This window comes from Cryptomeria japonica, chromosome 3 (genome assembly GCF_030272615.1).
Source record: "Cryptomeria japonica chromosome 3, Sugi_1.0, whole genome shotgun sequence".
NCBI lineage: Eukaryota > Viridiplantae > Streptophyta > Pinopsida > Cupressales > Cupressaceae > Cryptomeria > Cryptomeria japonica.
The window spans coordinates 595,045,164-595,069,845 of record NC_081407.1 but is presented as its reverse complement, the minus strand read 5'-3'; the positions used below and the strand labels follow the sequence as shown (position 1 = coordinate 595,069,845).

The 24,682-nt window shown below is 34.3% G+C and overlaps 1 long non-coding RNA gene across 1 annotated transcript; it reads right to left on the bottom strand.

Moving 5' to 3' along the window:
* Nucleotides 1-7,554: 7,554 nt before the first annotated feature.
* LOC131078625 (uncharacterized) lies at nucleotides 7,555-15,531 on the bottom strand. The gene is made up of 3 exons (XR_009113808.2): nucleotides 14,954-15,531; nucleotides 9,449-10,298; nucleotides 7,555-7,867 (listed from the first exon to the last, which is right to left on the bottom strand). It is a non-coding gene; the product is annotated as an uncharacterized LOC131078625 (long non-coding RNA).
* Nucleotides 15,532-24,682: the final 9,151 nt, after the last annotated feature.

Below are 24,682 nucleotides of genomic sequence, written 5' to 3'. Positions count from 1 at the left end.
CTCCTCCAAAGATAATATCACCAACAAAGACTTCAAAAATCAAAATGTTATCATTCTCAATCTTAAAGTACAGATTATTGTCAACAGTTTCTTTACTAAATCCCAATTTCAATAAATACTTATCCAGTCTAGCATACCAGGCTCTAGGGGATTGCTTCAGTCAATAAAGGGCTTTCTTCAGTTTACATACCATGTCTCCATTATCTGATAATGAATATCCATCTGATTGCTCAATGTAGACTTCTTCCTCAAGATCACCATTTAAAAAGGCAAATTTGACATCCATCTGATATACCTTGAAATATTTATAAGCATCATATGCAAGCAACAGTCTAACAACTTCAAGTCTAGCCACCAAAGCAAAAGTCTCCTCATAATCAATTCCTTCTTTCTGAGAATATCCTTTGCAAACCAGTCTGGCTTTATTTCTAACAACTTCACCAGCTTCATTCAATTTGTTCCTGAATACCCATTTAGTACCAATAACATTCTTATACTTAGGTCTAGGCACAAGTTCCCATGTGGTATTCATTTCTATCTAATTTAGTTCTTCTTCCATTGCTCTCATCCAATTTTCATCTTTACAAGATTCACCAACATCTTTAGGTTCAACTTTAGAAATCAAACATACTTATTCAGCAACTAACCTTCTTCTAGTCATCACACCTTTATTCCTGTCACCAATAATCTGATTTTCAAAATTATTCAATCTTACATACCTCAGAGTCTTTTGATCGTTCTGATTATTAGGTTCCTGCACCTCTTCATCGACAGGAGCAACATCTAGGTTAATTGTCTCTACCGGATCATTCTGCTTAGGTTCTTCAGTCTGAACAAGAGCTAAAATAACATGTTGTCCATCATCATATCCACATGCTCTGATCTCTTTCCCAAGGTTCTCATTCACTTTCACATTTGCACTTTCCACTATCTTTCTCAGTCTCTTGTTGTAGCACTGGTAGGCTTTTCTCTTTGTAAAATATCCCAAGAAAAATCCTTCATCACTTCTAGCATCAAACTTTCCTATATCCTCATCTCTCTTAATATAACACTTGCTACCAAATACTCTAAAGTATCTCATAGTAGGAACATGACCAAACCATAACTCATAAGGGGTCTTACTGGTATCACTTTTGATATGAACTCTGTTGAATGTGTAAAGAGCAGTGCTAATAGCTTCTCTCCAGTAGATCTTTAGAACATTTCCTTCAATCAACATAGTCCTTGCAACATCCAAGACAGTTCGGTTCTTCCTTTCAACAATTCCATTTTGCTGAGGGGTTCTAGGAGCAGATAATTGTCTTTTGATTCCATGCTTCTCACAAAATGAATTGAAATCACCGGAACAAAATTCTCCACCTCTATTAGATCTCAGACATTTTACTTTCAGTCCAGACTCAGTCTCAACCTTGGCTTTGAATATCTTGAACTTGTCCAATGCTTCTGATTTCTCCTTCAAAAACACAACCCACATCATCTTGGAATAATCATCAATTAGTAGCATAAAATATCTATCACCCTGCACACTTCTAACATTTGTAGGTCCACATAGGTCAGTATGCACAAGATTTAGCAATCCATTTGATGTATACTGCTTGCTCTTGAAAGAAATCCTTGTTTACTTACCCATCTGGCATTCCTTACATACCAGATTAGTAGGCTTAACAATCTTAGGCAGATCTCTAACAACTTGTGTAGAACTAATCTTAATTATTGAGTCAAAGTTTACATGACACATTCTCCTATGCCACAACCAACTCTCATCAATCTAAGCAATCAAACAACTTTTCTCACCAACATTCAAATGAAAAATGTTACCTTCATTTTTAGTTCCAGATGCAATCTCTATACCATAGGCATTTAGGATCTTGCATTTTTCATTCTTCAATTGTAGACATAGCCTTTATCAAGCATCTGTCCAACACTCAAAAGATTGTGCTTCAAACCTTCAACATACAAGACATCATCAGTTTTATGCTTACCATCAAAAGAAATAGAACCTCTCACACATATCACATGGGCTTTGTCATCTCCAAATCTAACTATTCCACCATCATATTTTTTCATACTTACCAAATTTGCTTTTGTCATCGGTCATATGATGTGAACAACCACTGTCAATCACCCATTCATCTTTCTCTTCAACTTTAGCAGCTAAAGCTTTCTCCTCAATAGAACAACTAGTGGAATCAACAGGTACAAGTTTATCTTCTTTAATGGCAATAAAAACAACTTCATCTCCTTCTGATTCTTCATCTGTAACACCTTCATCAGCAGCATAATAACAGTTCTTCTGATTTCTATACTTCCGGTTAGGCTTGTAAGGCTTATCATACTTCTCATGCTTCTCATATCTATCATTCCTATCAAACTTATCATGCCTATCATACTTATCCATTCTCTTCGGACATCTAGAAGCAAAATGACTTATTTTATTACAAGAGAAACATTTTAAATGCAATTTTCCATCATACTTACCGACTCCTTTAGGCAATCTTCAAGCAATAAATGCTTGAAGCTCATCTAGCTCTCTTTCTTGCTCTTCCATCTCTCTTCTTTCTCTTTCATATCTAGATATTCTGCACTCATCAGGATCATACTTCTGCTTTTTGGATGTAGATGTTGTCTCAGACTATCCATGTGATTCTCCAAATTTGCTCAGCCCAAATGCAACAATCTTCCCAACTAGCATATCCCTTGTCACTGTAGTCACACTTTGGATCTCATCAATAGCAGCAACCTTATGTTTGTAGGTAGGAGGCAAAGATCTCAGCACCTTAGCAACAATTTCATCTTCCTCAAGGGTTCCATTGGCACATCTGATACCTAGGACAAGGTCATTCACCTTAGCCATGAAAGAGTGTATGTTCTCATCATCTCCCATCTTCAACATCACACTTTTCTTTCAAACTCTGTAACTTAGCAACTTTCACTTGTTTATCTCCTTCATACAAGATTTCAACCACCTCCCAAATTTCATGTGCGGTCTGAAGTCCCATTACATTTGTCATTTCAGAATCAGTCAGGGCACTAAGCAATGCTTCCTTAGCTCTAATATTATGTTCAACTTCCTTGATCTCATCAGGAGTAGTTGGTCCATTCGGAGGAGTAGAATAGACATTCTTTGTAATCTTCCAGTAATCTTCTCCAAGACATTTCAAGTGCACTTCCATTTGATTCTTCCATATAGAATAGTTGCTTCCATCAAATCTTGGACTGTCCTTCTTAAAGATAACACCTTGAGCTACCATCTCAGAACTCCTCAAGCAGTTAAGATTCTTACGGAGGATCTAGCTCTGATACCAATTGTTAGTAGTAAGGAGGAGGAAAATTGAAAGGGGGGGTGAATCAGTTTTCACCGGATTAACAAACTTAATCACAAAAACAAATATGATAAATTGCAGCAATAATAAAGATAAGCAAATTAACAGCACAACACACAACACCAAGATTTTGATGTGGAAAACCCGGTTAAGGAAAAAACCACGGTGGGAACCTACCCATAGTAAGATGATACTCTACATTAGTATGTGAAATATTACAATGGGGAATGCACATGCATTCATGCACACTACCTAGAGCTCAATGTTCAAAAGATAATGGCTCGGAAGGCTACAACCCTCAGGGAAGTCTCACTGACTTACAATAAGATTCGAACTACAATTCGAAAGAAATGAATTGAAGGAATAGCATCTCCAAATGCTTGATTACAGTTTCGGTTAAGCACAGTTGTCTGCATTGCAACACCAATCTCTCCTCAATCTCAGCACCGAAGGATAAGTCACTTGTTCGCACATACACTACTCTCTGATAATGCAGACACAACATCAACATCTAAATTACATTTATTCATCAACCTTGACAACAAGGTTGGCTAAACCCTCAACCCTCAATTACAAAATTACATCACACAATACAAAGATTGACCACCGGACCAATATAATGATTTACGTGACATAACATGGACCTAATTCAAATTCCCAAACGCTCAATACCACCGGAAATCACGCCAAGATCAACCGCAACATGCTACACCACCAGGAAAGCTGCACAACACAATAATCATCACCGATTCATAGAAACCATCAAAAACTCGCACAACGATCAATGCAGATCATCAAAACAAATAGAACACAACTAGGAAACAACATCAAGCACATTAGAATCATCAAGAACAGCTGCACCAACACCACTTATCAAATCTTCAACAATCAACATCAGGAACTCAGGAATACTCAAATAACAACAATTGTCATTGAGAAAGATAACCTGCGGAGCACCAAAACACGAACCATCTGAAAGGAAGATACACAAGACCATTTCAAACAATCTCCCAAAATCTCAGCTCAAGATCTGATCACACCAAAATATACCGGAGGAAATACTGAACTCTGCAAAACAGTGTTCGACGAAACAACACTACAAACCGGATCATAAGATCTTCCCAATTCGCAAACACCAGAGCAAATCATAGGAATATGTTGACATCAATGACAATGATATATCCTAGCAGCAGCAATGACCAACAATATCCAACAATAATGTGATGGAATGAATATATATTGGTGACCAGTTCATTCAAGGGTGTGTGTTAATAATCATGTGAAGAAGGTAGTAGTGAATGAATATAGGTTGTAAAGTGTGTGAGCAAAGATGAAATATCCTATCCACATTATGAATGTGTCATGAAACAAATCAAATTTATTAGATGATGCAAATTAAGTTTGAAAGGTTTGCATGTCAACTTCCCTTGTTAATCCTATATCTTTTTTTAATTGAGGTTGGAGCCTCATAATCTAAGTTGGTGCTCAATAGCCACATTCATGCTCAACTTTTGAATGGGGGATTCGTGTTTCATGTACATTAGTACCTACAAATCATATTGCGGATTGGTGTCCTCTTTGGGTTGGAACTCCTATTGGTTACTAAAATTATTTCACCTAACCCATCACCATCTTTCCCTAATTATCACACACAAACACACACATCCACACACACACACGCACACACACAAGTGAAATGGGAAATTTATTTGAACACACAATCCACACAATGTGAAAGCTACTTTAGTTTAAAAACACATGCACGCACAAACAAAATCATGCTTTCACATACACATACAAAGGTAATGACCAATATGGATTGAACATTAAGACTCACCATGTCGACACTAAAATCTCTCTCTCTCTCTCTCTCTCTCTCTAAAGAAATGGAAAATTTATTTGAACACGCAATCCACATAGAGTGAATGCTACTTTAGCTAAATAATAGATGAGAGAGTGCACTACCCACACATATTGTACAAATGAGTGAGAATGCACCACCCACACACACTGCACATAAAGTGTATGCTAAATTGTTGCTTACAAAACACACACATGCACAAGATAAAGGGAAATGGAAAAAAAATGGAAAATTTATTTCAACTCGCAATCCACACAGAGTGAATGCTACTTTAGTTTAAAAAAACATGGATGAGATAGTGCACCACCCACGCATATTGTACAAATGAGTGAGAATGCACCACCCACACATTGCACATAAAGTGTATGCTAAATTTTTGCTTACAAAACACACACATCCACAACATAAAGGGAAATGGAAAAGATTATTTCAACACAATTCTCACAAAGTGAATGCCAACTTTGTTTAAAAACACAAATGCGTATGAGTGCACACATCCACACACATTGCACATTAACTAAACTTCAAATTCAAAAAAACACATACACTACATAAATTAAATTTGAAAGCATACGCATGCACATGCACACATGCACTCATGAAATCAAAGTTTATTCAAAAACATGCTTGTATACATAAATTGAATGTCAAACAAAATTCACACACAATTTCAAACATACTTCACACCAAGTACAACCACACAAAATAAACAATAGTTCAAACATGCCAAAATACAAACACAGATGAAGTGAATGTAGAAGTCATAAAACATGCTACACATGGAGTCCACTCAAATGTGATAAACTTAGAGAATGCATGCAACCCAAAGCGAATATCAAAATCAATACAAACACACACTACACAAAGTAAATAACAAAGTTTGTTCAAACACATACCACATTACTTTAACTTTCATACATACACCTACAAATACATACAATATATGTGATTACACATATGCAGTCTTCCACACAAAGTGAATATTATTGAATCTTTTTTGTACACATTCAACGCAAAGCGTAAATCAGAATTCTTTCATGCAGTCCACACATGATTGAAATAAATGAACGCATTTTTACAACATGCACACACGCACACACACAATGAAGGCTAGATTTAGTTAGAACAAACACCAAGTACAATTACACAAGTAAACTAAATGTCAAATTTATAAAACATGATGCACGTGGAATTTTCTCAAACATGAAGTTAATACACACACCACAAAAGGTCTAAGTCAAAGTTAATACAAAAAGGCATCTCACAAAATGAATTCCAAAGTTAGTTAAAATACAAGCACCACACAAAGGTAATGTCAAAATTACCTTTCAAACACACAAATAGAAACAAAACACATGGACATTGTTCAAACACACCACAGAAAGTGAACATCAATGATAGTTCAAAAACACATTTAAGTAATTATCAAAATTATATTTCAAACACAATCACAATGAAATTCAAAGTTTCAACATATTTTAAACCACACATGAAATAAACATGCAATTTTTTTCAAACACATGAAGTTTTATTCAAGCATACCAAATGTAAACATGTTTCACAAAAAACTACTTCAAACACACAAAGAGAACCCAAAGTTCAAACACATTTCACACTAAGTTCAAACATAAAACATAAGTAATTGTCAAAATTGATACACTCTTCATACAAAGTGAATGTGAGAGTTCAAACATAAACACGTGTCAAAGTACAAACACAATAAAATGGTTGTCAAAGTTAAAACATATTTCACACAGTGTTTGTTCAAACACACTTCACACATATACAAACAAAATGCTAAAGTTTAAATATAAACGAAGTTCGTTCAAACATATACCAAAATACAAACATACGAAAGTGAACGCATCCTAATTTGAGAAGGTTTTACAAAAAGTCACTTCAACCACACAAAAAATAAATACTTGAGTTAAAAGATGTCAAAGTACAAATATAAGAGTCAAAGTACAAATATAAGGTGTGACTGCAAAGTTCAAACATACCACAAAAGTGAATTTTAAAGTTAATAGATTCTTAATATAAGGTGAACATAAAAATTCAAACTTACACACACATGCTAAATTACAAATGCAACAAAGTGGTTGTCATAGTTAAAACACATTTTACATATAGTTTGTTTGTTTCACAAATTAATTTGTTCAAACACTCTTCAAACATATTCAAAAAAATGCTGAAGTTCAAATACTGAGATAAATGAATGTGAAAATTCAAAGACATTACATGTAACATTATTTCATTTCACACATATCTTGTTCAAACATACACTCCACATATCTTGCTTAAAATAAAATAAAATTAAAAAATTTATGTAATAAAAAAAATAAAATAAAAATCAACACAGAAACATTCGACTAAAAAAAATGACCATGATCAAGGACCATTCTCTGCAGCCTTAAAGAGGGGGCAATTCAACCCCTCCCCCCAAAAAATTATTAAACAACAAATCTATTTACATATCCATTTACAAATAAATTGACCAATTCGTAGAAATGATGCAAAAGTGTAACAGTAAATTTAAAAATCTGTTCTGCATTGACTGCAATAACAATTGAGAAACTCTAGGCATCACTCTACAGACTGCCAACTACCTCTGCCACATCGAATGCTTGAACCGGATCGAAATATTATCTAATGTTGCACACTTGATAAGTATGTGGCTGCTCTCCTGGAATCACAAAGAGAACTTATTGGGTTATGATTTATTACTTACAAAATTAGTAAAAGCTGATTTTAAACAGACTGGTAAAAACATTTTGATGGCCATATAAAAACTTGAAACTTCAAACAAAATAGCCTTAAATTTTTAATCGCACTTATTGAACATTTGAGATTGTAGGTAGGTGGTAAATCCTTAGCTGATCTGGTTAGTTTTGATGACCCACAATAGCATTTTGATAGACTACGGAAATGTTATCAATTTATTTGCACCCTTGAGACCAAAAGGTCCAAAACAGTTTATAAGACCACAATGACAACTTACTCATGCAATTTTAAGGAATTTAAAGTATTCAGAATGCGAGATGAATTTCAAAACTCTGCTTTCTTCATAATGAAGAGTTGTCCTCCTTCAATTGACTCGGGTAAGAAATGTCTTGCTTTTTGTTTTCTACCGTCTTCTCCTCAGAAGGCAGGTATAGAGTCACCCCTAAAATGTGTGCGCATACTTGATCCAGATGTTTAATTGAAAAGCCTATTTTGAACAATGTTTTTAAATTGATGAAAGTTTCGAATCTGGCAGATGCAGTCTTTGCTTTTGGGCTGTCTATATTCTATAATGCCCACATTTTGAACAGACATATTCCCCAAAAACAAAAATAACAACTCAAACCACGTAAAATCATGAAAATAAACCACCAAAATTTACTTCAAAATAATCCCTATGATGTCAACCCCAAATCAGAATGGCAGATTACGGAAAAGTAATATACAATTGTGAAAACTAAACTAAGGTGTAGGGAAAGCTAAATAATGCCCATGATGTGAATCCCCAAACATGACTGAGTAACGAAAAGCGAGAGCCAACAGGAAAAATGAATAATGTAAGAAAAGTTCAAAAATTTCTATGATAAATATTACCCATCCCAAAGCAACATGGCTGAATAAGTAATAGACAATAATGAAAACTAAACTAAGGTATAGGGAAAACTGAATAATCCTTGTGATGTAGATAGTTAAACTGTATACTTACAAACTTATACTCAGTTAAACTGTGGACACTTACAATCTTATACTCAATTGTACTCAGCTAAACTGTGAACTTGAGTTCTGCAATCAATCAAAACTGATATTCTAGTTTAGGTCTGAAAAGACTACATATTATATGCAGAGATGGAAAGCTAAGCTGTATATGGTAATCAGAGGTTTGAAATCCAAAATCCATATTAAGCTGTATAAAGTGAATTTATAACATCTGGTGAAGCAAGATTCATAAGGACTTTTGGGTTCAAGAATGATACAGATTTCAAACTCCTTGAAATTGTAGAGGTGAGATTGTGAATGAATTACAATTGAATGCAGTCTCAAGTCTGTATTATAAATTATAAGACTACAGATTTGATCTATATTCTCTGTTAGACTGTATAAAGTGACAGAGATCTAAAAATTTAAATATGGTGAGCAAGATTGACTACTCTGGATTATACATATTTATGGATAATTAGATAAACAAAAGGCTGGCAAAACATAGGTTTATAATCAAATGCAAATTCAAATGTGGTTCTTGTGATACACAAATTCAAATGTCTACCTTCTGTATTTCCTGGTGCTTGTGATATGTAGTTCTGCTTCATTTCTCCTCCCTGTCATCACTGCTGCCTGAAAAATCATCACCCACAAAAAAAGACAAATACAAAATACCAATACAGCTTTTTAAAAAACAATCCACACATAAAAATACAAAAGAAAAACACATACCAAACATATTAGAGTAAAACTCACAGACAAAACAAAAACAGAGGAGGCATGGCCATGCCAAACAAAAATAGAATGAAAGCAAAGAAAGAAAACAAAAAACATAGAATGATGGGCAAAGAAACCAACAAAATAGAATGTGATGTAAACAGAACTTTCTAAACATTCACTAAGTCACTGAAGTGAATCTGACTTCAACAATCAAATTGTTAATAACAATGTAAATCCAACAAAAGAATTGTATATTAACATTACTATTAATGATATATACATTGAAGTTCACAATAAATTTTAATTTATTTTAAAATTCACTCCACTATTAGCAAGATTCACTCACCTATTTATTGGACATTGAATATTCAATTTGAAATCAGGAACTTGGATCGTCTATGTAATCCCAAAAAACAATGAGGTATTAGATGTACCATACCTAGCATAAGTAGGCATTTGCTAAATGCCTGCTTTATATTATCTACATCATTGCAGTTTTCTTGGAGCTACACCATCTCCCAGCAATCCCAATTTCAGAGGTTTAGCTTCGGTAATATGGTTTCTGCCCTCTATTATATTGGCTGAGCATTCTTCTATCTCTGCAAATTTTGCTGGCCCACAGCTACAGCTACCGTATTCTACAGCTACCGTAATAAGCTAATATATGTACTGGTTCTCCTTTTCCAGAATCAGTCCTGTTAGACGATAAAAAATTTAGAAAAAATAACATCTCAAGCTAAATAAATCTTAGCCACAAAGCAGATTGATTGAGATCTCTCAATGAAAACTGTTATTGCCATACAGATAATATTCAAATGTACATTGCCCCTCCTTTGAGCTGAAGATGAGATCTTAAGGGAGTGATAGAATCTTTGTTATTATGAGCATTCAAACCATGTGATAAATAATGTATGAAAAACCTTGCTAAAGGGCAGAACCCTATCCAAAGTTTGGTCAAGAATCCTGTGATCAAAGATCTCGTGTCATCATTATGATGAAAACCCCATGATATACTTTGTTCTGGTTGGTAGATCTCTTAATATCAAGATGAGTAACATGAGGACATATGGCTCAATCATAAGGAAGACAGATGCTAAGATTGGTTTCTTGACAATCTAATGTATTTGAAGACAGGGTTCTAACAATATTGGTTTTGAAAAAGGGTTCTAAGAAGTCACCTATGACAAAGCTTACATGAAGGAAGGTAGCAGAGCATATTTCAAGAGGACATTTAAAAGGTCATCCATAGGCCCCTCATTGAGTAAACCCATAAGATGGTAGCCTACAAAATGTCTAAGTATGGAGTCCCAAGTATCCCAAATGCTCCTTGAATGGTAAATAAGTTTTGAGATCGTCATCGTTCTCTGTGGTATAGTGGTGCTGAGAAAAGGAGAGCCTTTTGTAGACTTCAAAACTTGTCCAAACCCTAGCTAAGGAAAACCTCCATAAAAAAGGTTTGAGTGAAGTCCCCAATACTGTTAAACGGAAAACACATTTTAGAAGACAAGAAAGAAGAGGATGAAGGAGACAATGTAAATGCGAAGGTATAAGCAACTTGGCTTCACTTGCAGCGCCATAGGTAGAGGTATTAACATTCAAAAAAGTTGTAAAATAATAGTCAACAAGGTAAGATGAAGACATGGGTATCCATGTGCCATTAACTTGATTGTCTATAGAAGGAAAGCATGGGCCTGCATGATCCCTTAAAGGCTTTGGAAATTTCCAAGCCAACGCTATTGGTTTGTGACAAAATAAAAAGAAAAACTATAGAACTTTTGACTACACCCTCCATGCCTACTAGGGCAATAATGAGAGCTTCCAGACAGCAGACGGATAGAGGGAGATATTTAGGGAGAAAACCACAAAACAAAACTCGCGCAGATAAGAAGAAGAAATGGGATGAAGCCAAAACGTAGGGCATAGGAGATTAAAACCAAGCTATTGCTGCTAAGGAAATACAAAGAAAAGGGCATGATTTCAGGTACTCTGAGATATATCACCCCCGAGACATGAGATGCAGAGGTGGATAGGAGGAGAACAGAGAAGGAGGGTGTCTGGGAGTTCGACAAGATAAGTTGGAGGCATGTAGAGAACGATGTGAAAGTGTTGAAATGAAATGGGTGGTCACACGATCTCCACAGAATCAATTTGTTGAAAAGGCTTTATAAACTTTCAAGGAAATACAATTGGCATGTGTAAATCCAAATTCCACAATCGAGGATAGCACCCTCCTTGTCTCCATTGAGAGGGAAGCTTTTCTATGATGATGCATGGTGTGAAGTTAGTGTGGGAATGAGAGGGAAGGAGCCTATGGTGTATTGGGTTTTAAGTTGCAAGACAACAAGGGTAGATTTGGAGGCAACATATATGGATTCTGATGGAGCTATGAGGTACTGTAATCGCGATCTTGTTGCACTAACATAAATAATTTTATGTTCATTGTCTATAAATAACATTATATATTGATATGTGAATTTATAGGTACGCAATGTAGAAAGATGAAGAGTCTAATAAGATAGAAGTAGTAGTTACAATATTTTATATTTGTATGTATCATTGCAACTTCAAATATTGTATTCAAAGTTTGAAGGTTTAATTTAATGTGATTCTATTTTTATAAATTGAAAGAGAAGAAAAGATTAAAAAGAAAAATGAGCACTGAAGGGTACAGTAATTTGGTATTAGGATTTCATATAATTGAGTGCCTTAAAACTTGGAATCACTATGAATAATCATAACATCAAAAGGTCTTAGCCAATAGCTTTTAGGTTCGCTTATCTCACGTGCATGAAATACTCTATCAGAATAGAACCCATAACTAAATCAATCTTTCAACATAATGTAATTTGTTTCCTAAGAAAATAGGCTGAAATACAAGGTATTTTAAAACTTCTTAAATTATAAATATTCCAAGAAAACCAAATTGATTATGTGTTTAGAAAAAACAGTCTCAATGAAATTTCATCATAGTTATCAAGTATGGGAGACACAAGAGACAACAAGAGTGGTCGATTAAGTTGGGAGTTGTTGCGAATTGAAATTAAAGATTAAAAAAATTAGTAGGAACTGAGGGGCAGCTGGTACAGGAGATACCAAATCTATGGGGTGATGAAGCTACTTTTCTTAAAAGAGGATTAACAAGGGATGTTGTAAGAGAGCTTATATATCGAGAGATTTGAAAATATTATCCTCGGATGTTAAAGGAGTACCTATGTAGTGTGCACAATGCAAACTTTATGTTTCCAAGTGTTGTAGACATGTTCAAAAGAATATTTGCTCATCTTGAGGAACACAACAGTAAATGTGAAAATGCTACACACTTCTTCCAAAACCTCTTCATACTGTATGCCATGAACGCAAACCAATCCTTTTTCGAATAAAAAAAATGTATTTTAGATGGAACCAAAGAAACATAGTTCTATGCATGGTTACTTATGCTTGAAACTGAAGTGATATGGTTTAGTTATTAAGAGGCTTCGGTGCAGTGACAGAGGTAATGAAGTGCTTTGGAGTTGTAGTGAAGAGAGTTTGTTGTTAAGTAAAAAGTCTGCCATGCTCAGTTCACAAAACTTGCATGCCTTGACTGAGGTTATATATCCATCATGATACTCTGAAATCAGAGAGCATGACCAAGACAATGACAGAGTTGAAAAGGTTAAGTAGGACAAAGGATCAGTGACAGTGTACATGGACTTCTCGAGTGCATCATGAAAGATGACTTGTGGAGTGCATCATGAAAGACGTATGACAGAGGCCAAAGCTTCCAATAATCAATAAGAGCATAGAGGACAAAGAAAAGATAGCAAGTGCCAAAGTCAAGCTTCTCTTTAGAACCCTTATGTCTGAGTGAACACCAAAAGGATGAACATTGATATGGTAAGCATGGTTGGAAGACATTGTTAAATGAACCATGATAGTGAACAAACCTGCTATGAAGGTATGAGAAATATGGGTTAAAACACTATATGTAGAGGTGGTTTAGTGCATGTGACAGGGCCATTGACAGAGTATATGATGAAGTGATAAATTAAACTAAATGAAATATTGGTATTTGGATGGCAGTAATAAATAACAGTGCATAATAGTCCAAGAATCATAAAACAAGCACAAGGACATAGTATTTTGACAAAGTCTGGGTCAAGAAGCCACAAATGACAAAGCATATCAAGAGTTCCATTACCTTCCTAGGCATATAGTGGCAGTCTAGAGACCTAATCATAAAGACAAATAAACTTCACACATAACAATCGCAAGACAAAGTCTGTGAGTTCTTTCTTCAAGGTCTATGTACTGTTGGAAAAAGTGGATAGTTTTTATCATACAGATACAGTATGATAACTGTATCAAGGCCCAAACACTGATCTAAGAGAAAAATATTTAGGAGATAAATGACAAAAATGTATGGTAGAGGCAAGACAGTGGGGTAGTGAATATAAAAAGACCAAGTACTATGTAATTGTGAGGTGCTATGATACTCACTAAAGTTCTCATGAAGATTTTTGGTGTTTGAAGGATAGAGATGACAGACCTAATAGCAGACTGAACTTGACAGAGACCTCATAGGGTATCGGATGAACTGTTTATGCTGAAAGCATGAGAGAAAGATGCTTTAGTGAATCAAACAAATGGCAGCTACTAGTATTAGGGAATATCCTACACCCACTTAAGGGATTTGATGATCTTCAAGTCACATGTCACATGACCTGAAATCAGGGAGGGGATAGTCATGATAGTTTGGAGGAGTTTTCGATAGTTGCGAGCATATAGGGATCAATTTGTAAGTTAGAAGGTAGGTGAGAAGATATAGAGGACAATTTGAGCAAGTCATTCGTTTTCGCAAGTATCTAGGAACATCTTCAGCTGGATAAAGTCAGAGCAATCAAGTCCTTCGTTGCAGACAGGGGATGACTCGGCTGGGTGCCCAAGGAAAGGAGTTGACTCAACAAGCAAACAAGGCAAGCATAAGATATCCTAGATTGCAGACCAACTTCTTCAGTTGCTGCCAAACATTAATTTAAATTTAAAAACTAATGAAATGGTAACAGAGATCCTAGATTGCAGACAATCACTACAGAGTACAGAGATGAGCCAGAATGTCTCAAATGCTATCGCTCAACAGAATCTTTTTCTTCTCTGTTGGGCAAGTTAACATTCATGTCATAAAAGAAAAATATGATTACATTCTACATGTCATAAAATATAATTCTCTGTTTTTTGAAATTAAAAAATTACCTTATCAAAAACATATATCCATTAAACAGATGAAACAGAAAAGAGGAAAAACCAACACATCAATTTAAGTAATTAAACTCAAGAATTCCTTTGTAGGCGTTGAGTATGTGGGACTTACGGCATTCCTCCGCAGATGATTGGTGATGCGGATGACATCTGAGGCGTTGGAGGCATCACTCTCTCGGACAACATTCCTCCGCAGATAGGGCACACCAAATGGCAAATTCACCCCCTTGCAGGAAAGAGCATCGAGCACTATACCAAGAATCTATAAATTCAGTTCCCTCAAATCTTTCATCTCCATGCTCACTATGGCCTTGGAGCAGCAATAACCAGAGGAGTCCACATAGCTATTACATAAAGAATCAATGTCCGCAGGGAAATACTGAACATTCCTCCTCAGATGATTCTGAACATTGTGGATGAGCTGTTCTTCTATATCAATGGCCATATATATAATAGGCTAAAGAATAGGAACGTGTTTTTGTTAACGGTAGCATGCTTTTTCAGCTGCAATATCTATCCATGGAGCGTGTTTGTTAACGGTAGCATGCTTTTTATCAACTGAAATATCTTTAACGGTAGCTTGTTTTTTCAACGGGTGGATTCGAACCAGTAGCATGCTTTTTTCAGCTGCAATATCCATCTATGGAGCGTGTTTATTAACGGTAGCATGCTTTTTTTCAACTGAAATATCTTAACGTTAGCATTCGCATCATGAACCCAAATGAAGGCATTAGACGGGATGTAGTATTATAGTTATTGAATGTAATATTTTTTTATTTATCAATGCTTTCAATAATGCTTCTGGAATTATATCTTTTATTTCAAACTTTTTAATATTAAAATGGTTAAAAAACATAAATAAGGTATTGAATTTTTTAAAAAATACAGATGATAATTTTGATTATGTTCTAAAGAAGATGTGAATCAATTTCTAGAATCTTGAATACAACATAATAAAATTAAAAATTTGTTTTAGGTTTTGTTGGTGTCCTACATATTTATGTTCATATGATGTTTACCTAATTTTATGTTACACAAATCCTCATGAAAAATTCAATACGCCCAAGTTGTTGCTAGCTAAAAATGTACATACATGCACGAAAGAATTAATAAAGAGCATTATAAAAGATGTTTTATTCATTTAGAATTTTAGTGGAAGAATAAGAGTGTTACTCTTCTCTTAGTTGGATTTATATTAGTGAGTGATATAGGTTATTCATATTTAGGAAAGCTTACATAAACAAGAGTATGAAAAAATAGCTAGGTACACTATTGATAGTGTGTAGAGTAGTATGCTCTATTTTTTAAATGAATATGATAATGGTGTATTATGCATTTTGTAGACAAAATTAACTTACTCCATCAATCCATTGTATTCATTATTGCACCACTTTATTTCATATAGAAAAGAACGGTAAAATCTTTCAAAAATATATGTTCATGTGCAATTGTATTAACACGGTATTTCATTTAAAAATATCTATGATATTCACAAATCATATGCAGTAGTGAAAATGAAACACTATCAAATTTGATGTACCATTCTCATAATAAAATATTTCAAAAAAATAACATAGCACTTTAGGATCCAAAAATCATACACATAGAAAGAATTCCATTCGGTTGTTTATGTTCCGTGTATTTTTCTTAATAACGAATGTGTTGTACTACTAAGTAATCCATGTTGAATGAAGAGAGAATAGTAGCATAGTTGAGTTTATATTGAGATGTTAGATGCATAAATTGGAATAGAACTGGTATTCTAGTATCTTTTGCAATTGGTTATAAGGCCATCGACTAATGATTTTGTTTGAAATCATGTTATTTTTCTCATAATATTTGCAATAACATGGATACAAAGAGGCCACATAGGTTACTAATTCACATAGAGAACATAATGATTTATCTAGCTTGTGGTTAGACAATGCTAGATAGATATTTATTTCATTTCTGCATCACTTGACAAGTTCAAACTAAATCTTTGATATGAATTTATCCGGCTCATGGTTGGCCAATGCCTAATTTCATTAGAGTTTTCATTATGCAAATTTTCTCAAAATGCTTGTTCAATGGTGAAAAGGATGATCAAATTATTAAATATTTCCTCCAAAATTCTTTGTTTCTAATTGCATGCAAACATGTGTGTGTGTGTGTGTGTGTAATTTGATGCATCTATCGTAAATGCAAAATGATAGCAAATATAGATATTTATTTTCTTCGCCTATCACTTGATGTATTTATAGGTGAGTTTAAGTGTTGTACCTAGTAAGTTCTTCTCCTACGTCCTAATCACACATGTCACTTAAGTTTACTTAGGGACCACATAGGAAAATTTACACTTTTAGTGGTATTATCATATTATCACTTTCTACCTCATGTGGAACTTCCACCTTTAGCGGTTTATCATGTTATCACTTTTCCACCTCAGTGGGTGATCCACATTTAATGGACGTATTACACCATCAATTTTTTTAGTTTAGGTGGGTGTGAAGTTATCACTTTATGTTCCATGTCATAAGATTAAGATACTTATCATAATCTTATGCACTCCTATGTTTCATCTTGGCCTATTTAACCAAGGGGTCTCTTATGCACTTTCATCACATTCTATTGCATCTTGATAGGAAAATAGTTTATTATTGTCATATTTATCTTCTCTTGTTAGATTGTTTTTTCCATAGGCCTCTAGATCTTGGATGGTAACCTTCATAGCCAACTCTAACATGGTATCAAAGCTTTTATAGTGCCTTTGGTTAGTCAATTTGAGATTTTCTTTGTGCATATTGGGGTTTTTTTGTTTTTGTGGCTTTGTATTATAGGTAAAAATCAGAGCTTGTTGGGTCAAATCTAAGATTACTATAGGATTTAGAAGGTTTGTGAAAGTCATTTTTTACTCTTTATTCATCCAAAATGGACACTAGAGGCCAAATCTACAAAGAGGCCACATAGGAACTTACTAATGCACATTGACAAAATGATGATTTATCTAGCTTGTGCTTGGATAGTGCTAGATATATATTTATTTCCTTTATCACTTGAAAAGTTCAAACTATATATTTGATTATGGATTTATCTAGCTCATGGTTGGCCAGTGCCTAATTTCCTTAGGGTTTTTATCATGCAATTTTTCCCAAAATGCTTGTTTAATGGTGAAAAAGATGAAAAAATTATTAAATAACTTTTCCAAAATTATTTGTTCCTAATTGCATGCAAACATGTGTGTGTGTGTGTGTAATTTGATTATATCTATCATAAATGCAAAATGATAGAAAACGTAGATATTTATTTTTTTAGCCTATCACTTGATATATTCAAATGGAACCATTAATTTGAATCTAAATAAAAAACAATTAATGGTGGTTTTATCTATGTAAGATCTAGATGCATTTGAGGGGTAGGAACACTACAAAGAATAGCTTGAGAAAATTATTGCATATTATTTTTTAGCATTCTACAAAATAGTTTGCATGTAGCTAGTATGGTAGAAAAATAAATCATTTATTAAGGGGTTATTCTCAAATGTTAGCATTGCAAATGCTCCTCTATTCACACTGAACATTGTGCATTCTATTTAGGAAATGTTGAATCATGGGTGCCATTACACTATGGAAGTCACCATCGCCAATCCAAGAGAAGGACAACCCCTCACTCGCAGGAAACAAAAATAACATGTGACTTCTAGGAAATGAAGAATAAATAGTTTTCCTATTTTTCAAATCAACCAACCATATATAGGAAGTGAAAGCATTATAGCACACTGTTTTTCTAATGGTAGGAATGCACTTGATGTATCATTCTCAGAATAATGTTTCAAAAATCTAACATAGAACATTAGGATCCAAAAATCATACACATAGAAAGAATTTTATTTTGGTGTTTATGTTCCTTGTATTTTTTTTAAGAACAAATGTGTTGTACCATTGAGTAATCCATGTTGAATTAAGAGAATAGTAGCACAATTGTGTTTATATTGAGGTGTTAAATGCATAAATTGAAATAAAACTAGTATTCTAGTATCTTTTGCAATATGGTTATAAGGCCATCAATTAATGATTTTGTTTGAGTCACGTTATTTTTCTTATTATATTTGCAATAGCATGGATACAAAGAGGCCACATAGCTTACTAATGCACATCGACAAAATGATGATTTTATCTAGCTTATGGTTGGACAATTCTATATAGATATTTATTTTCTGTTTATATCACTTAACAAGTTCAAAGTATATATTTGATATGAATTTATTTGGCCCATGGTTGGTCAATGCCTAATTTCATTAGGGTTTTCATTGTGCATTTTTTTCTAAAATGATTATTTAATGGTGAAAAGGATGAACAAATTATTAAATAATATTTCAAAAAAAATTGTCCTTGATTGCATGCAGACATGCGTATGTATAATTTGATTACATCTATCATAAATGCAAAATGATAGAAAACATAGATATTTATTTTCTTAGCCTATCCCCTGATAAATTCAAATAAAACCATTAATTTGAATCTAAATAAAAATAATTAAAAGTGGTTTTATCTATGTAAGATCTAGATGCATTTAAGGGGTAGGAACACTACAAAGAATAGCTTGAGAAAATTATTGCATCTCATTTTTTAGCATTCTACAAAATAGTTTGCATGCCTTGTGCATACTAGTATGGTAAAAAATAAATCATTTAATTAATGGGTTAGTTTGAGATGTTAGCATTGCAAATGCTCTCTATTCAAATTGAACATTGCACGTTCTATTTAGAAAATATCGAAGCATGGGTGTCATCACGCTACGGAAGTTGCCATTGCCAATCCAAGGGAAGGACAGGGCCTCATTTACATGAAACAATTTAAATAAGAGGTGACTTGTAGAAAATGAAGAATGAACATTTTTTTTGTTTTTTAAATCAACCAACCATATATAAGAAGTGAAAGCAATGGAGCGGTTTTAATAGTAGGAATGTGCTTTATTTTATTTTTTCAATGATAATAGGTAAATTAAAATTAAAATCAATATGAATATATAAATTAAATGATAAACTATTAAAGCTAGAAAGATGTGTGCATATTTTACACAACATTTATATGATAATTTCTATGAAAAGATAGTAGTGAAAATGAAACATTATCAAATTTGATGTACCATTCTCAAAATAATGTTTTAAAAATACGACATAGTACTTTAGGTTAAAAAAATCATACACGTAGAAAGGATTTTGTTTTGTTGTTTATGTTCCTTGTAGTTTTCTTAAGAATGAATGTGTTGTACTATTAAGTAATCTATGTCAAATGAAGAGAATAGTAGCGTAGTTATGTTCATATTGAGGTGATAAATGTATAAATTAGAATTGAACAAGTATTCTAGCATCTTTTGCAATATAGTTATAAGACCATCAACTAATGATTTTGTTTGAATCACATTTTTTTTATCATAGTATTTGCAATGACATGGATACAAAGAGGCCACATAGCAAACTGATGCACATTGACAAACTAATGATTTATCTAGCTTGCGGTTGGACAATGCTAGATATATATTTATTTTCTTTCTATATCAGTTGACAAGTTCAAACTATATCTTTGATATGAATTTATCTAGCTCATGGTTGTTCAATGCTTAATTTCATTAGGGTTTTCATTGTGCAATTTTCCCAAAATGCTTGTTCAATGGTGAAAAGGATGAACAAATTATTAAATAACTTTTCCAAAATTATTTATTCTTAATTGCATGTAGATGTGTGTGTGTTTAATTTGATTACATCTATCATAAATGCAAAATGATAGCAAACATAAATATTATTTTCTTAAACTATCACTTGATAAATTCAAACAAAATGAATAATATGAATCTAGATAAAAAAATATATATTTTTTTTGGTAAATTAATAGCTAGTATGAACCAACACCCTTTATATTAATTCTAAAAAATCACTTACATTCTATTTAAACAGATTCTTCAAAATAGCCTATTCACTTATGAAATAACTTTCAGTGACGATCCATAAACTAGTCTATCCACCCACATTCTATAGCTGCATAGATCAAAATTGTAGCAATCTACCTATGGTATCAACTTCTGAGCACACCCAACAAGTAGAAATTACATTATGCAATTTAAAAAAAAAAACACCAACACAATTTTTAAGCCTTTTTGATCGTCTTGTTTGTACACGAGCCCTCAGATCTCCTCAACTCCACACATATGCCCGCAAGTACCTTTTGTTGTCATTTGTCTGCTTCCTGAGTGGAAACCTCATCCTCTTCACCATCCAAAGCTTCTTTCGCTCTCCTCACACTCTTCACCATCTTTTCCCTAGCCACCACTGAGCATTCGGGTCCACATTTTGCATGGGTCAAGATTTTGGCCACTTCTTCCACATCCCTAGATTCCTCCTCAACCCATTCTTCTCCACTTTCTGGCAACATTGGAATCTTTGTTTCCATATTTTCCTGCTCACTATTAAATGCAAACCAAAACATTTGAGTCTTTTCAAATAGAGAGGAGTTGTAGCCACACAATAAATCTCTTACATAAAAAAAATTAAAACCAATTCTTATGGAGGCACAATCACCAAAGATACACGATCAAAAAATTACAGAATTAACCAGAATCTGCAAACATATGAAACCATATTGAAATTGATTACCCTCTCCTCAACACACAAATCTCACAACAAAATATGTTAACCTACTCTCAATGCATTTCTTCCCCTCTTTAATCCACTACCATCCCACATCCCATATGTTACTTCTCCTTGTCGTCATATATGTCGTTCTCCCTTTGAAAGCATGTGCAGTCCTCCTAAAATAGGCGCTACATCTATTTCAAGAGTGAGCCTCCCCTGCAATACACTATCTCCACTCATAGGAATATACCAAATTGGGACAACCTACAATGTAACCTCTAGCCTATAGATGAAAACACAAAACAAGACAAAATAAAAAATAAAATTAAAAAGTAACCGCTACTAATTTGGGGGTGATGCGGATATCACGTCTCCTCGGATGCTACAACATCACTGTTCTTTCCCATCTCTATGTTGTCTTTGAGCCATTCTTCCAGTGGTCATTTCTTCACCCAAGCCTTGGACACCCCAAGATATAACACCATGGCAAGAAACATGGTCATTATATAAGTATTGACCTCGTATCTAGGATTCCTCACAGACAAAATGGATACTAACTACTTATTTGTGACTTCTCCCAAAAAGGACATCATCTGCTTGGTGGACTCCAGTATCAATGGTGTGTCCATCTTCGCTCTCCTCCCAACCGGACCGCTTCTACCCTTAGCATAAAAATGACTCATTCCACACCTCAACAACATTTATCTGTTCATCTGCCACCTATCTATGTACTACATATCCTTGCAGAGATCTTATGTTTGGCTCAATTTTTGCACAAAGAGGAGTTAATATCCTCTACATTCTATGACATGTCATACTTTCCATGTCGAGATATAGGTATTGCCACCTCAACTATCTTGCATTCGCCGTCCCATCAATTGTCCCAAAATGACAATGTATGATCTCTGTCATCCTCTTTTTTCACTTCATGGTCGTTGTTTAATGCCCTCTACTATATTCACCCAATTCTTGTCATTTGTCCCCCCTTGCATGCTTTTGGAGCAATTTGGTCCTAAATCTCATGCCTCATAGTGATTTTTTATTTCCAATGTGTGAAGAGTCAATTTGAGATCTATTTCCATACTCATGTCATATGATCTAATTATAACTCCTTTTATTGTGGTGAATCCTCCACTATTGCTCCTTGGGCATTTGACGATTCTTTTTCCAATCTATCTACCACATCATTCCCTTCTCTATCCACGTGCGTAATTCTAAACCCTTCTAAAGTAGAGATATTTCCCTAATTGGTCTTAACCATTGCACCAATTTCCAATTTGGCGTATTGTTTTGTCTAATTTCATTGATCGTGATCAATGAATCTCCTTCGAGGTGTATCTTCATCACCTTGATATCTAGACCCATTTGTATTATTGCTAGTGCAACCCTAAATTCAATAATGTTACTGGTAGATTCGCCTATGTGGAGTGATATTTCTGCAATTATTTGCCCTTCTTGATTTCTTTCCACACACCCGATGCCACTCAGTCCTGGATTGCCTTTGGAAGCTTCGTCGATGTTGATTTTAATCCAGCCCTGCTCAAGAGCCAACCATTGAATACTCTCTCTTGGATTTTTTTTATTAGAACCCTTCCTTGCTCCATCAACTCTCGAGACTTTGAGGCCATCAAGTATTTTGAGCATCTCACTATCCCAATTTGTGAAAGTGTTGGTTTTGATAGTTTTTGCCTTGATTGCATTGTTGGCTAGCTCTACTACAACACCATCGATTTTCTGACATAACACTATGAGATTCATTTACACTCCTTAGAAAATTCACCTGTTCTTTTATTTCTACAATTCCCACTCAATTGTCGAGGGAATTACTTTCCATAGGAACTCAAATAGGCTCTTTGTCTTGATGATCAACCACATGTCATTAAGTATCGAGCATTGGAAGTTTAGTTTGGTCGTAAAAAACTGCCAGCACTTAGTTGCAAAATTGCAGCTAAGGAGAATGCAATTAAAGTTGTTTCACCCTCTCTTTGGCATAGTACACATCTACCTGGTCCATAGATTCGCATTTTATGCAATCTAACTTGTGTCAAAATCTTCTTCTACAAGGCTATCCAGGTGAAAACTCTAGCCTTGGGTAAGATGCATATTTTCCTTATTAGGTTGGTTGGCCAATTTTGTTTAGTAATTGCTACTTCTTTCATGTTGTATCCCAAGCTTACTTTATAGCTACCAGTGCTTGACCTGCACCATCGAATGACATCTTCCTCATTTGATGGAACGAATTATCTTTTGCTTATCAATTTCAATAATATTTATTTTTTATCCTCTAGGGCATTGATCTCTCATAGAGTCTTCCACTCCCACACCCAACTCCCATTCTATTCTATCATTCTCCCATAATCACTGATATTTTTTCCACACTACCCAATGGTCTCCATCTTGATTATTTCTAAATTGGCAACATCTTTCAAAGACTTTTCCCCTTCCCATGAATCTAACTAGAATGAAGCTTTTCTTCCATTTTTGACCTCCTAGGCGATGTAATTGGATACAATATCTATGCACTTTAGGATGTGATTCTAGATAGTAAACCCCCTAGGCAGATTCCTTATTGCCAAAACCCTAGTGTCTTCATTCGATTCTACGTATTTTCTTTGGAATATTTGGACCCATCTTTGATGTCCACTTGCATAGATGCTCCAAACTAATTTAGCCCACATGGCCAAGTTCATTATTGCCAACTACCTCAGCCCTGTTCCCCTTGCTCTTTTCGAGGAACAAACCTTATCCCATGCTACCAACTAGAATTTATTTTGATATCTTGTTCCACTCCAAAATAAACGTCTCATGATTTGATTCAATGTATCTTCTGTAGCTTTGGGAAACTTCAAACATGACATTGAATATACCAATATTGCCAATAATACTACCTTAATCATCAAAAGATTTCCTGCAAATGTTAGTCGCTTTCCTTTCCAAGTTCCCATCTTGCTCTTGCATCTGTTTATTATCCCCTCCCAATAGCATATTTATTTATTCTTGCAAATAGAGGCATCCCTGGGAACTTTCTAAGGAAGATTGCAACTCTGAGACAAAGAATATTTGCAATATCTCTTTGCAATCCTAGTCGTGTATTTAGGAAAAACATCTCTGATTTCCTCTAGTTGATGATCTTCCTCGAAGCCTTGCAATATTTGTCTATGAAATTCTTTATGGTTCTTACCTCTGTATGACTTGCATCTTCAAATAGAATGGTGTCGTTTGCAAACTGTT